General features: G+C 33.6%; 1 long non-coding RNA gene across 1 annotated transcript in view; it reads left to right on the top strand.

Moving 5' to 3' along the window:
- Positions 1-632: 632 nt before the first annotated feature.
- The window catches only part of LOC116419875, a 45,098-nt gene continuing 29,325 nt past the window's right edge, over positions 633-16,405 (top strand). The window contains exon 1 of the long non-coding RNA XR_004230207.1: positions 633-743. This is a non-coding gene — a long non-coding RNA (uncharacterized LOC116419875). The remainder of the gene's footprint in view (positions 744-16,405) is intronic.

Here is a 16,405-nt window from a genome sequence, read left to right as displayed (position 1 = left end):
CCTTCCTTCCTTACCCTTTTCCATCTCCTTTGTTTTTCCCTTTTTCTTTCTTTTTCCTTTCTCTTTCTTTCTCTTTTCTTTTTTTCTCTCTTTCTTTCTTTCTCTTTCTCTCTCTTTCTTTTTTCTCTCTTCCTTCCTTTTCCCCTTCTTCCTTCCTTTATTTTTTTCTTCTTTATCCTTCCTCCCTTCCTCCCTCTTTCCCTTTTCCATCCCTTCCTCTCTTCTTTCTTCCCTCCTTCTCTCCTTCTCTCCCTCCCTCTTTCCTTCCTTCCTTCCTTCTTTCCTTCTCCTCAGAAACATTAATGCAAGATCAAGGGACAAAGTTTAAGAATGGCCAAAAAAACCCCCAAAAAAACAATAAAACAAAAACCTTACCTTTGTAGTTTTGTGTCTTCTCAGTTCCAAATGCAGGATAGCAAATGTTTCTGCTTCATGTCCTTCATTAGATTTCAAATGGCACAGAAAATGGATACTTTATAACTTGAACACTGATGTCCCTCTGAGCAATAGAACCCAACCTATGACAACAAACAGAAAAAAAGATGTCAGATATATATTTATACGTGTCATAATGGCCTCTTTTAAGCACTTCACTTCAGTTAGTTGAATCCATTCTAAGAAGCTTTGAATAATTCTCCTTGATTCAAAACAATGCCTGACATGTTTCAGGGATAAACCAGACTGGTACACTGGTGAGTCATGTGAAATTCATTTCTTCTATACTTGAGGGAAACATTTTAAAGGTATGTACTCTGCTGTTTCACATTTATTTAAATTAATTAATTTGAATTGAATATTAAGTTTTTATTAAGAAACATAATTTACTCTCACTAACAAAGTTGTGTAAAGAGGAGTCAAGATGATATAAAGACTATTATTCAATGTGAAAGTTCACACTGGATTGAATTGAAAATGACAAGTCTCTCTAGGTTTCATCACTTCTTTTTTCAGATTTGGAAGTCTCTGTACTGTCTCAGATTATCTATGATTTAATGGTTTATAGTATCAGATTGTAAAGTGGAAGACATTTTAAAAGGTCATCTAATCCAGCCCTCTCCTTTAAGGAATTAAGGTCCAGAGAAGTTAATTGACTTGTTTATATTTATATTGGAATTGTGTCAGTTACTTCTATTTTAATGCTTTATGTAGCTAGAATCCAGATGGGATTTTGTACAATACATGTAATCTGTGAAATAGATAAAAGGATTAAAATGTTCTAGATTTGAAAGTGTAGAATTTTTGGTTTTTTTCTTGTTTCAGTTCTTGGTTAATATGTGTTTAGCATAGAAATATAAAATAGTATTATGTTCAACATTAACTTAGGCTCTCTATTTCTAAAAGAGATAAGCCTCAATTTCCTAATATGTAAAATGAAATCTGCCTAGAATATCTCTATATTTTCTGCCAGTTCTAAAGCAATGATTTAAAAAAAAAAAGGGTGGGGGGGGGGCATAAGGCAAACTGACTTTTTTGGAAGTGAAGCTAATCAAAGAATGATTAAATACTTTAAAAAAGGTCCAGTGTGCCCTCTTCATTCAGACTCTCATTATGCTGAGGTTAGATTCCTTAAATAGCTGCCAATTTCTTTTCTTTCTTCAGCTAGATTGTCATTTCTGATTTTTTTTTAAACATTTATAATCTAATTAGATTATCGGCTCTAATTCATCTCTAAACTACTAGGTGGCGGTATTTTACATCAATATCTTTGAATCATTTGGAGACATAATTAAGTATTAAAAACATCTCAGCCCTCAAGGATTTTCTCTGAAGATTATTAGTAGCTAAAAATTGGAGCTTAGCATCAAATTATTTTTTCACTGTTGACCATAGAATTGTTGTAAGTGTAGATAAGTATCTTTTTCATGGAACAAATAACTGTAATATAGAAAAGGGATGTTTTATTGGTATTTGTTTCTAACTTTATCCTTTTTATATTCAGTATTTTGTTGTTGTTGTTGTTGCTGTTTTAAGTTGTATTGCTCCATTTTGTTTTTTACTCCACAATGCTTTTCCACACTGTCATCACAGAATCCTCCCTTGTAACTTAGAAAAATAGTTCAACACAATTGACAGATCCAGAAGCCACTCCTCATAGTATATATAATGGGCCACACTCATATCGTTTGTTTTTCCTTTTCAAAGAGGAACAATATAAAAATTGTCATAGCCTGATGTCTTAACTTGTAAGTGAATTGGATTTTAGTGAGCCAGTGTTGCAAAAAAAATCAGTTTCATTTTCTCTTCCAAAGTTATCAAAGTCCAGTGCATAAAAACTTCAAGTCATTTGTTGAAGGTCAAGACTGCAATAGATATGACTTTTGGTGTCTTCTTGATCTCAGCACTCCACAGAGAATGCTTTGTCCACTTTCACGGCCATTCGAATAAATTTTCTCATCTATTCTGCTGAGAGAAATCTTCATGTACTTGATGCAAACAATCTTCTAAATCACACATGACTTTAAGACCAGTGCATTACACTCAACCTGATTTAGCCCATCTGCTGAAATAATTTTAACAGGGTGTGGCTGCTGTGCTAGCTACAACTTCTTGGAACCACATGTGAAAGTGGATGAAAGAAGGACCTCAAAAGTAGATGAGCAGCCCTGAAAAGGGATTGACAAGCACTCACACTAAAGATGCTGTTCCTTCCTGAAAATTATACACCCTTTCTACAGATTCCTTCGGAACTCACCCTCTCCCATCTTACCACCCTTTTTCACCCAGTCTGAATGCAAAAACTTTGAGACTTTTCAAGAATCCCAGGGTTCAGAAACAAAAATAGAAAAATGGGTTTGAGTTTCTCCTGGGGCACTGACTTTCTAGGGATCCACAAGAAAACGCTTAACAGATTCAAGAAACATGTTTCATAATTCTTTGTTGTTGTTCAGGTATTTTTGGCTATTCTATTTTGTTTGTTTGTTTGTTTGTTTGTTTGTTTCATTTTGTTTTGGCAAAGATCTTGGAGTGATTTGTCATTATCTTCTACAGTGGATCACCTAGGACCTGTCTTTCTTTTATGACCCTGCAAGCACAGCTCATAGTTTCCTGAGCTCTTCAACAAGACAAGGCAGGTATCTAGGAGGGAAAACTATTCATGACCTAGTGGATTACAGCATACCAGGCCTTTCTATGCGTTTTCTTGGCAAAGATGTTAGAGTGGTCCATGATTTAATGATTTTAAAATGGGACTAATAATAGTTGGACAATCTGCCTTATAAGAGTTATCAGTAAAGTGATTTGTAAACAAGGGTGTTTTACAGAGATACTTGTTGTTATTGTTTACTCAGGAATTACACAAGGAATAAGAAGGAAAAATATTGTACAAAGTATAGCCTATTTATGTGTGTATGTGTTAGCAGAAAAATAGAAAATAGATGCCCATTAATTGAGGAATAGTTAAGCAAACCGTGAGACACAAATGTGAAAGACTATTACTGTGCAATATGAAATGACAAATATAAAGAATATAGAAAAGCATGGGAAGACAGCATGAAAAATCTGATGAAAATATAATAGTTAACATTTATATACTTCTGAGGTTTGCAAAAGGCTTTATAAATATTATCTCATTTTGTATTCACAATGATCCTATAGGATCTCTTATTAGGAACTCTTATTATCCCCATTTTGCAAATGAGGAGATAAAGGCAATTAGAGATCAAGTAAATTGCCCTGAATCATACAAACTAATAAGTGCATAGGCTCCATTTGAACTCAGATCTTCAAGAGTTCAAGTCCAATGCTTCATCCATTTTGCTTGAATAGAGAAGAAACATGGACAAATTTAGCCTTTCCCACAAGAGAAAGCTTGTCATTTATTAACTATAACTTTAGGTAAAGTATTTAGCCTTTCTGGCCCTTAAATGCCTATTTATACAATTAAGCTGGAGGGAGTAAGGAAAAAGATGAGGGAGGAGAGACTATTTCACCTATCTAAGGGTCCAGAGCTAGAAGGAGAGATGTGTTAATTTACAAGTTCTAAGATCTATGATGATATTATTTTCTTGGACATCTTTCAGAAGGATAATTGTGTATATTGGGCAATTTGGTAGGACAGTGGATAGTGTCTAGATTTGTATTGGAAAAACAATAATAACAGGTATCTCTGTAGCACATCCTGCTTCACAAAACACTTTTCTGAAAACAGCCTTAGGAGGTAGGTTGCCCAAGTATTATTAGCTCTATTTTAGAATCATGAATCATGCTAATATCCCCAAGGAAATGCTCCAGTTTGCATTGGGCATCAGGCCTTTACTAGCTATTTCACCAAGAGTAAAGAAGTATATTTCTTCAATTGTTCCTCTGGGTCCAGTTTTCATATGATTTACCTCCCTTTCACTGTTGCTTTCATTTACATAAAAAACATTTACAGTTATTGTATGGTTAGTTCTTCTGGTTCTACTTTCTTTACTCTAAATCAATTAAAATAAGGAAATGAAGTTTCTTAGGGTCTCTTTTAAATTTATCCTTTTTGTTGATTATTTCTTTCATATGATACAAAATCATTAAAAAATTCAACAAATTATTGAAAACTGCTTTGTTTTCAGTTTTGTTTTCTATATCAAAAATGTCGTTTTCCTTGGGGTATAATTCCATTGGGAAAGTACAATATCTTTGAAGAGCCAAAAAAGATTGTCAAGTGTAAAACCCCAAAGCATAATTCTTGAAACAGCTGCTAAAAACCTTTTGTTAGAATCACTTTCTCTATTCATTATCCCAGTTGTATGTCAAATATTTTCAAACAAATCAAATATTTATTAAACACCTACTATGAGCTAGTTCTGGTGGTAAGCATTTTATAAATTTTAATCTCATTTGATTTTGTTAACAACCCTGGAATAAAGTATTATTATCATCTCCTTTTTCCAGTTGAAGAAATTAAAACAGATAGAGATTAGATAAGTTGGGCAGAGTTCAGTGTTCCTCCTGAATTCAGTTGTAGTTCTCTATTCATTGGATCACTAGTGTTACTTGTAAGGAATCCTAGTAAGTAAGGAAGCTTAAGTCTCTGCCATGTCTTTTGTGTAACTTTTTGCTGAGAACAAAAGAATGTGCATCAGGTTATCTGATGGAATTCCAGGGAAAAAGCATAACGAAAAATAGATTATATTTTCTTGTGTGTTAACCAATGAGTATCCTTTATTGTAGGATTGTGTTTATCTTGGAAACTTGCCAATTCCTTGAGTAAACACAATCCCTTTAAAAGAAAGAATACATATTCCCCTTGGTGGGCCTTTTAGGTTGAAGTATACTGTACCATTATGTCTCAAGAGTAACATATTGGGCTATAAAACTCTGTATACACTTTTACCCAGCAGTGCCATTAGTAGGTTTGTGTCCCAAGGAAACCATAAAGAAGGGAAAAGGACCCACATGTGAAAAAATGTTTGTAGCAGCTCTTTTTGTGGTAGTAAAAATTTTGAAAATGAGTAGATGTTCATCAATTGGGGAATGGCTGAACAAGTTGTGGTGAAGATAATGTAATATTATTATTCTATAAAAAATGATAAACAAGTTGATTTTAGAAAGGCCTGGAAAGATTTACATGAACTGATGCTGAGTAAAACAAGCTGAACCAGGAATACATTGTACACAATAATAGCAAGAATGTATGATGGTCAACTATGAAAGATTTGTTTTTTTTTTTTTTCTCAGTGATTCAGTGATCCAAATCATTGCCAATAGATTTTGAACAGAAAATGTTATCTACATTCAGAAAAAGAACTAAGGAGACTGAATGAAAATCAACACATGCTATGTTCACTTCTTTTTTCTGTTTTTTTTTAATCTCTTCCATGTTTTTTTCATTTTTGTTCTGTTTTTTTCTCTGTCAACATGATTCATAAAACAATGTGTATTAAAAATAAATAAATTTACAAGAAAAAAGTCATATATCAAATGAAAATTCTTAATATAGTGTCTTCTTCATTCTCAGCCTATAAAAACTGCTTACTGGAATAGGACTCTAAGGATTTAAGGTAGGGAATCTTATAGAAATTTGCCTAGCAATAGCTTCCACTTAAGACTCTGAATATCTGTTACCATCTTTCCAGCTAAGATATTCAGATGTGGGTTTTTCATCAGAGTGATGATGATATTTGTTGGGTATTGTTTCTTTGTTTTTTAATAGTGGCCACTGTATTTGTTAATTGTGTATTACTTTTGTGCTATGAGTTTCTTCTTTTATGACTTATTTAAATCATGATTCTGAGCAGTGGGTACACATTTACCCACTTTCTTTATGACTATGCCTATTGAATGTGAATCCCAAAACAAGATTAGTCTCACATTACTTTAACTGAATACATCATCTAATCTCATTTAGTTAAAGCCACTCTGATTAATTAGGTTGTTCATAGCTAGTTTCTCCTTATATTGACTGGTTGATTCAATAGAGGTTTCTAAGATTTGTTTATTCCTGTTTTATATATTTGATTAACTATATAACTAAATCCACATAGCAATGATAATGAGGTAAAGAGAATTCTCTAAGTTACTATTTAGTTTTGGGTATCAGTTTCCCATCTTGAAGCAATGATTGTCAATAACAATAGCCAAAATGAATTGGTTGTTGTAGTTTTATCCAAAGAAAAATGTGAGTTTGTTTCTGGTATTATTCTTAACTGACTCAAATGTTATAGTTGCCTCTAATGTTATCACTGAATTAACAAAATGTTTTACTGAAAAAGCTATCTAGATTAAGTCTTTATTAAAATTTTCTTTTTTCTACCTTTAATTATTGTTTACTTAATTTTTGTTTTCCTCTTTACCTGCGGAAGTAAATTTCTTTCTAGTATTGACTACTTAGAAACATAGTATAAATAAATCACAGAAACATGTCTTAAAGACAGCAAATTTAACACAAAATCTAAACAATAGTTTAATTTCACAGAATGAAATTTAGCATGATTAACTATAGATGAAGTGAATTTAGAGTTGGCACATAGAGGCTGAAGTTGTGACTCTAATATTTAGGATATTATACTACCTATGTAATATTGTAGGAGTTAGTTCTTACTCAGGAGACTTCAGTTCCTCATATGCAAAATGAGGGGTTGGAATAATAAAATTCCTTGCAAGAGTAAGTCTATTATCCTATAAATGCAAGACAAAGTAATATGTGACATATAAAGTAGTTATCTATCATAAATCATGAACGTTACAACTGGAAGAGACCTTAGAAAAAATTAAATTCAAAACTATGTTGCATTTAGTTCATATAGTATTATTTTCAATGTATAGATTAAAAGAAAAAGTCATTGACATTTTATGATTTGTCATGAAGCCAGTCAGTAGACAAGTTAGAATTCAAACACAGACCATGTGATTCCTAGTCCAAACTTATATTCCTCTACCTGCTTAGAATTTGTAGTTCAATATTAATCATATTTAACCCAGACTGGTTAGAAAATGATTTAATATCTGAGGCTATAAGGACAGATTAGTTCTCTAGGGAAAGAGAATAGATGTTCATATATAAAGAACAAAAAGAAAAAAGGAGCTAGTTGAAAGCAAAACAGATCCATGCTAGAAAAAAAAAAAACAATGATTTTCATTTTCATGTAATTTATCCAAAGTATGTTCATGCATATTATCATAGGTTATTTTTATATAGGAAGGATAGCTAATTCATTGTTTATACAAAAGCAAGATAAAGTTAGGAATGGAAAACCAGCTCTATCAGATAAGACAACTGAGTGGCCAAGTGTACAGAGTGCTGGCCCTGGAGTCAGAAAAAAATGTAATTTAAATATTACCTTGGGTGACCCTAAGCAAATAATTTAAACCTCTGTCTGCTACAGTTTCTTCAACTGTAAAATAAGAATCATAATAGCACCTGCTTTTCAGAGCATAAGAATCAAATGAGAAAATTTGTTAAATGCTTAGCAGAGGGTCTTAACATATTAGGAACACATTAGATATTTATTTCCTTCTTTTCCCCTTTTTCCCTTCTCATTAGATCCACCAGGATCGATCTATCTATCTATCTATCTATAAATTCTATTGGATTTGCATGTTAACTTACAGCTCTGATGAAATTGAAAAAAATCACTTGATCACTAATACAGTCAGCACTTTGCAAGTTTTTGTAAATGAAGTTTGAGAAGTACTTTCAATTGTAAAAATGACTGGGAATATGATAGTAGTTAAAAAAAAAAAAACAATTTTCTTATCATAAATCACATAAAAATGCAATGGAGAGTTAGGAAAGGCAACTGAAAAGAAGGGGTGATTCAGAAAAAAAAAAGAATTAGAGATCTCTGATATCTTTTCTAGCTAGTTTTTTTGGTGAAATTGGATGAAATTTATTTAACAAAAAAGGTAATGAAAATGCTCCAGACAGCTTCCCAAAGGAAAGACATTGTATAACAAAGACCAGCAGATGGTAGCAGAGAGCAGCAGGAGCAGATAGCAGGACTTGTGACAGCAGAACTATCCAGCAAAGACACAGAATGGAGAAAAAGCTCAGCAGAGAATTTTTTTTTTTCACCATGTTAATAGGGACCATCGGAGGAATGAAGAAAAAAGTTCAAATAGTAACAATACCAGAGTACTATAGATTTCAGCACAGTGAAGAAAAACACTCATATAATTGTGTTATAATAGTACCCAGAATACTTGGGGTACTGTCAGATAGTGATGTAGTTACCATTCTGGAAGTATGTAAGAGTGCTCTGGCCATATGTTCTAGGGCCTATATGTTCCATTCATATATGTCCCATCATTCCTTTTCTCTGGGCACATGTGATCACTCCCTACTAGTGTGTTTCCTTTCTATTAGTTACAGGGCAATATCTGAGAGAATATATCCTATAAGATGGTGGGGAAAATTTTTTTTGTTATTTATGTTGCATTACTCTTTAATTAAATGTATTTTCTTTGAACTAATATTCTCTGATTAATGTTAAAAGAATATATATATATATATATATATATATATATATATATATATAATATATGTTGAGCCACATCTACAGTGTAATTCCAAAGTGGAGTAATAGTATAAGTTGTTCCTTTATACTTTATACTTTAACAAAATTGCGTTCCTTAAATTGAGATATAGATTTGATACACATGAATGTACTTTACTCTGTTAAAATAATTTTCTAAAATGTCTATTGAGTTTGTGTAGTTTAATACTCTTCTGGGAGGCTCAAGGCAAAATGGATACACCTTCAGGCCTATTTGGTATCAGCCTCCAGGCAAGACAAAAATTAAGATTCAGATTTAGGATGAACTTGGTTTATGCCATGTTGTTTTTCAATGGCCTGAGGAGGTTCTTAAGTCTCTTATGCTTTTTTGTTTCCTCTACATTAATTATTAAAAGAATTTTGTACATTTTTTAAGTCTGTGTATATTGGAAGTGGGGGAGGGAAGAGTATGAGAGTTTATCATGATTTGTTTTCAAGATTCTGTTTAGGGCCTACTTCGTTCTTCACGGTTCACTAGAGTGGAGTGTTTAGCCATTTATTCCTTATTGTCCTCCTAATTAAAGGAGAAATTTGGAAGAATTTCATATGTTTAGAGAAATCTAAATAGAGAACCAAAGATGGAGAAGATTCTTCACAAGAAAAAGAGATGTGAATAGAAGTGTGTGTGTGTGTGTGTGTGTGTGTGTGTGTGTGTGTGTTGGGGGACAATTTAAAGTGGAAATGTGGCCAAGAGAGATAGATTAGGAAGCAGATATAGCCAAGCAAAATGAAAAATCAATGGATTTTTCAAGAGGACTACCTTCTGAAGTATTTTATACCTAAAACTACCAGATAATCGCCATAGAAACTAATAGAAATAAGATTTATGGGCACTGCTGAACTTGTACTGTGATCGTCGTTGGTATCCAGAAGTTCCCTGGAAAATTTGTCATGTAGATTTGATGTTTATAACATGTAATATGTAAACATGTAGGTTTTAGGGTGATCCTGATTCCAGAAGCCTGTTAATTAAAGATTGATGTTAAGGTAAAATGAGGCACTCACAGGTCATTGAGCAGCTAACAAAAGTAGATTTGGTTAACCCTAATATAATAAGGATGCAGTTAAAAAAAAAAAAAAAAAAAAAACTACTTTTAGAGACATGATTGCTTTTATATCCCTATGGAAATACATCTAGTGATCAGGGCAGGTCATGGTCACTTGTTTTATCTTCAGACATCAATCAAGTGGAAAGTGCCCAAATCAATAAAAGTAAGACTTTTCATTATTTTGCATGATTAGGAAGCCATATCAACTCATGTAGAGGCTACCAGGAAACTGCATCAAAGGAGACACAACTAGAGCTTTGCCTTATCTTGTGCCAATCAAATCCTGGATTTGTTTTTGTTTTTAGTTTTTCCCTTTTCTTAACCCGTATCATTGATTACATGGTGGTAGTATGTGTTTGTGTGTGTGTGTTATGGGAAATGACCCTCAAGATGCTTAATTATATCACAATATGTATTTTCCTGTGGCTGAAATATGGTTAGATCCTCAAGCCTGTGTATTTTTGTACACTATTTTACATTGTATGCTTTGTATACACTTTGTATACTTTTTTACACTGATGATTTCATTGATTATTTGTGAGCTGTAGTCTTAAGAGCACAACCAGGTCCACTAAATGATTGGCCCATTACCTAATAATCATTTTAGGCATATAATAATTGTAGGAGGAACTTAACCCCAAGTTATTCTGATCAAAACACACACACACTGAGTAATCTTGAAAATATTCCTAAGCAATCTTAAGTATTTCATTACAAGACAAGGGACTGACTTTTCTTCCTTTCCCTTGCTCCATTCCATACAATATTTATTACCAGAGTTTTTATGCTGACTAAATGTGGAATGAGAGGAGTAGCAAATCAAGGTAAAATAGGGTGTCAATCCCAGATAGTAACTGGCAGATAATGCAAGTGAAGGAGAGAAAGGAGAGATGCAGGAAAAATCCAAGACTTCAAAGAAGTGGAATTCCTGTGATCAAACAGGTTACTCAGAATTGCTATTATCACATACTGTGTCAGACATTTAAATCTGTGAAATCTGTGTGTAAGCAAGGCAAGGCTGTTTAAACATCTCAACATCTTATGTATTCTTCTGTGTGTGTATGTCTTGTTTTTGTATTTGTGAAGGGACTTGTACATGTAAATTCATTATAAGTATGTGTATGTAAAGAGAATGGTGGTGTCCTTTATCTATGGGAGAATAAAAATGTTGACTATGATTTATGAATGAGCCTAATAGATACTTTGTGGAAGGGTCCTTGATGTGCATCTTTTGACTGAATGGCAATGGTGCCATAAGGAAGACAGAATGACAGACAGACATTGGTCCAGATCCCCAGAGCATGAATTTAGAGGGCACCGATAGAACTTGTTTTTTTTTTTTTTTTTTGTTTGTTTGTTTGTTTTGTTTTTGTTTTTGTTTTTGTTTTTTTGCGGAGGCAGTTGGGGTTAAATGACTTGTTGGGATAATAGAACTCGGAAGTGTTAGGTGTCTGAAAGCAGATTTAACTCAGGTCCTTCTGACTTCAGGGCTGGCGCATCAACTAGCTGCTCCCCCACCACACCTTGTTCTAACCCATGCCTCACATAAGCTACTGCTTCAGTGTGCTCCCTCCCATATACTGAAAACTGTTTCCATCTTGAAAAATGATAGTGACTTTTATACTGCTTGACTCACCTACAGTTTATGGTATATTTGGTTATTGATCTGGATGAGGACAACATGGACTATGACCATTCACAGGCTGACTGAAATAAAGGAGGCTTGATAATTTTATTTTTTTACTTTTCAAAATGTTGATCTATTTTACTTTATCAGATAGGACTAGCCTTCAAAATCTGATTCTGATATTTTTCTCATTTTCATTTTATTTTTAATTTTAATAGAATTTTATGTTTCCAAATATATACAAAGATAGTTTTCAAAACTTCTGCATTCCTCCCTCTCTCTGTTCTTCCTCCCTCTCTCCATCTTCCTCCCCAAGAGAGAAGGTAATTCAGTATAAAATCAAACATGTGCACTTTTTCTAAAAACATTTCCATATTTGTCATGCTGCAAAAGAAAAAAAAATTCAAGATTTAAACAACTCTGAGATATCACCTCATACCTAACAGAATGGCTAACATGAAAAAAAAAATAAAATGTTAAATTTTAAAAGGAATATAGGAAAACTGTAACACATGCATTATTTGTGCAGTTGTTAATTGATCCTACCATTCTGGAGAGCAATTTGGAAATATGCCCTGTAATGTTCCTGGTTGGTTTTCTGGAGGTCTCTGGACTAACCTTTATTTCAGCAGAGTAATAACCATGAGAATAGCCAGGGATAAAGTTCATATTCTTTATTATCTCCTTCAAAGTCTTGTCTCCTTGCCTGGGGCCTGGCTAGATTTCTTGAAGTCCTCTGGAATGTGTCTTGGTTTCTGTGGGGGAGACAGGAGGACCACCACCATGGTCTCTGTCTTGAAGTCTGTCTCACTCTGAGAGCTTATGCTCCAGCCTCCAGCCATTGTCTTCCCCCAGTCTGTTCCAGACCTCTTCTGAGTCTATCTCTGGTTGAGTTTGTCCCAGTTTATATGCTGTATACTGAGTATAAACCAATCATTATGTCACTAGGGAACCATTATTTGTTGTAAGATTAAATCAATCATATTGAACTAAAGAACTATTAATCACCATGCTAAACTAGATAACCAGTGTATTATTAATTCCACTGAGTTAGTACCTTGTTTAAATCAATCAGAGTTTCAACCCTCTACAATGCCCAGAGGGCTATCAAATTGTGCATACCCTTTGATCTAGAAACACCACCATTACATTTATATCCCCAAAATGGAAAAGGACCCAAAAATATAAAAATATTTATAGCAAATTTTTGTGGAAGTCAAGAATTAGAAATTGAGCGAATGTCCATCAATTGAGGAATGGGTGAACAAATGGTGGGATATGATCACAATGGAATACAATTGTTCTATAAAAAATAACAAGCAAAATGATTTCAGAAGAAAAAAAATACTTGGACTTTCATAATGTGATGCATAGTGATGAGAACAGAAGTAGGAAAATGTTGTACAGAGTAACATCAATATTGTTCGATAAAAAATTGTGAATGACTTAGCTCTTCTCAAAAAAACAATGATCCAAAATGATTCCAAAGAACTAGTGTTGAAGGATTCTATCTCTGTCTCCAGAGAAAGAAATGATGTTTATTGAATCTGAAGCATGATATTTTTCATTTTCTTTAATTCATTTTCTTTTCTTTTATTTGCCTTCTTGTTTAAAATGACCAATATGGAAATGCTTCAAATAATTGTCCATATATAACTTATATCTAATAGCTTAGAGTCTCAGAGATGGGGAAGGGAGCAAGGGAGGTAAGAATAAAATCTGGAAATGAAAACATTAAATAAAAAATTAATTTTTAAAGAGGTTATTCATCATATGATCAGTTAAATATCTGCACATTGATCTTTTGTCAAATATCTTAGTGAAAACAGCTTCTTTTTTTTTCTTTACTTGAAAAAAATTTGGCCATTCAGTATGGTGAAAGAAGAACTCTCCTTTGCTTCTCTGCTGCCCTTCTCCTACACCCCCCATCCCTGAAAACTGTCTGTTTGGAAAAGAAGCTGTGACTACCAGAAGGCTAGGTGTCTGAAAACACTGCATTCAGAAACACAGAGATTGACAAACACTTTCATCACCTACACTAGACAATTCTGTCTCTGGGCCAGATTGCAACTTTGCTGGCTCCTTTCCTAACATCACAGTTTACATAGCAAAAGTAGTCTTCCGGAGGCAGTTGCCCAGTGCCATAATGAAGTCCTTCCTGTCGATCTGCTGTGTCCAGCCACATAACCCATCTCCAAGAACGACTTTTCTCAGAGCAGTGGCATTCATTAGTCCTCATACAAGACTGTACAGAAAGCTGCCCAGAGTGGAAAAATTCTGGTAGTACGCTGATGTCAATCAGTCTTTGTGACTTTGCTCTTTCAGCAAAGCCAGAACGCTTACCAACCCTGTGATGTTCTGCCTTGAAGGCAAGCAGGTCCCTCCGGGCAAGGCTCACATCATTTCATAGGAGCTCTGAACTGAGCTATTTTCCCTGCTACTTCATCACCCTTTACTGTGCCTCAGTCTGCAAACCTTTCCTATTGGTTTGGCTGAAAGCTGACTCTGGAGGTAAGAGGTAAAATAAAACGGTTATACCTATTGCCTTCAGGGCAGGTAAATCCTGCCTTAGAGCCTTCGAAGTGCAGTATATCACAGTAATGATGGGCCGCATGTTGTGGACAGCGCCCACTGAAGCTCTGCCCTGGAGTTATATCACTGTCATGAAGAGTTTCAGGCAGAGTTTACAGCTAAGAAGCAGACTGTGTAGAATAATTGTTATCTTTCCAAAAGGAACTTGGGAGGAATGGTGTTGCACGTATATGATTGCCAGGTCACACTTCCATACAATAGCAGGGATTACTCATCATTCTCCTCAGTGTCAAAACCTTTACTTTGTAGTAAAAAGTCCAAACCACAGGTTGTTTGTTTAACTGATCTCAACAGGCTTTATTACACATCTACTTTATACTGGGAACTGATCATACATCAGGAGGGGCAGAGGAGAGAAGGAAATAAAAAATTAGTTTCCTGTCCTTTGGGAACTTGTTTTTCATAAGGAGTATAAATCCCATAGCTGACAGGAAATTTGATTGTTAAATGAATGAGATCAGGAAAAGATTCTTATAGGGAGTTGCATATGAACCCAACCTTAAACATAGCCATACAGTCTAAAAGAACAAGATAAAAGATTCCATTCTTGTCATAAAACTTGTACAAAGGCATAGAGAGAGGAGATCAAATGTCAAGTTTGGAGAACAGCAAGCAGACCTATTATTGTCTGGAGCAATGTAGAATTACTCTGGAAAGGTAAGCTTCACTGAGGTTGTAAAGGACTTTAAATGTCAAGCTGGGGAGTTAGTATTTTATCTAAGAATTAATAGGGAGGTATTGAACTTTCTTGAGGTGTTATGGACATGATCAGACTTAAGCATGAAAAGAATCATTTTGGTTACTGTGTCAGAAGTGGAACTGGGGAATGCAGAAATTAAAGGAAGAGATCAAATAAATACTAAAATTAAGACAAAGCAATATAAAATAAAATATCACTGCAAATGCAGAAGAAAGATATACATGATTCAGTGAGTGAATGAAAAGATTAATATACGTTGCAATTGAGGGGGGTATAAGTAATGCAACACAGAGTTTTTGATTTAAGGAAAAAGTTCTATATGAATGAGAACATTTGAACTAATAAAGATAACAGAAATTCAAGCTGATGAGCTAACAGGATGACTAATGGAAGTTCTGTCTAATAACTGTACCTATCTAGTAACTATAAGTATGTATATACATGCATATACATATGTATACATATATGTATGTGTATATACATGTTAAATGTGTACATATATATTTGAATATATCTGTATATATATTTATATATAATGTTTAATTTGGATGAGAGAAAGAGTCATTACAGAAGTATTCTCTACATAATCTCTATATACCTAACTTTCCTCACTTGTAAAAAAAAGGGAAGAAATAAGAGTGTTTCCTTGCCTAAATTGCTGTCAGAATGAATACATTCTGATGAATGATGATGAATACAAAACATTTTGAAAGATATAAATAATATCTACAGATGCTGAGCAGATATTATTTTTTTTTTATTTTGCATAATCTCTAACACATTATTTTATTATTCTTTAAGACCCTGGGTTAGATTAAATTATTTGCTTAAATATCTGTCTCTCCCGTGTATCTCTCCTTGATGCTTTAAATAGAAATGGGGTTCAATTCAATTCAATTCAAGAAACATTCATCAAAAATTCATTTGGAAGAACAAAAAATCAATAATATCAAAAGAAGTAATAAAAAATGTAAAGGAAAAAGGTTTAGCAGTGCCAGATCTTAAACTATATTATGGGGAGTAATTACCAAAACCATAGATCAATGGAACTGAGTAACCATGCAATTTATAGTAGCAAAATAAACATAGCAACCTAGTATTTCACAAGTGTAAAGACTTAAATTTAGGGGATAAGAATTCATTATTTGGTAATAAAAAGTTGGGAAAGGTGGAAAGCAATATGGCAGAAACTAAACATAAACTAATATTTTATACCATTTACAAAGATGAGGCTAAAATGTACATTGAAAAGAATGATGGTACAAATAAATCTGAAGGACATGGAACATATTAATTGTCAGACTATAGATAGGGAATTTATGAATAAACAAAAGATAGAGGCCAAGATGAGGTATAAAATGGATGATTTCAATTATTAAAAAAAAAACAAGTTTTGTACAAAGAAAGTAAATGTAGCCAAGATAACAAAGAAAGAAGAAAACTGGAAGAAATTATGGACAGTTTC

The sequence above is a fragment of the Sarcophilus harrisii genome, chromosome 6, assembly GCF_902635505.1.
Source record: "Sarcophilus harrisii chromosome 6, mSarHar1.11, whole genome shotgun sequence".
Lineage (NCBI taxonomy): Eukaryota > Metazoa > Chordata > Mammalia > Dasyuromorphia > Dasyuridae > Sarcophilus > Sarcophilus harrisii.
This window is presented reverse-complemented; position numbering and strand designations above follow the sequence as displayed.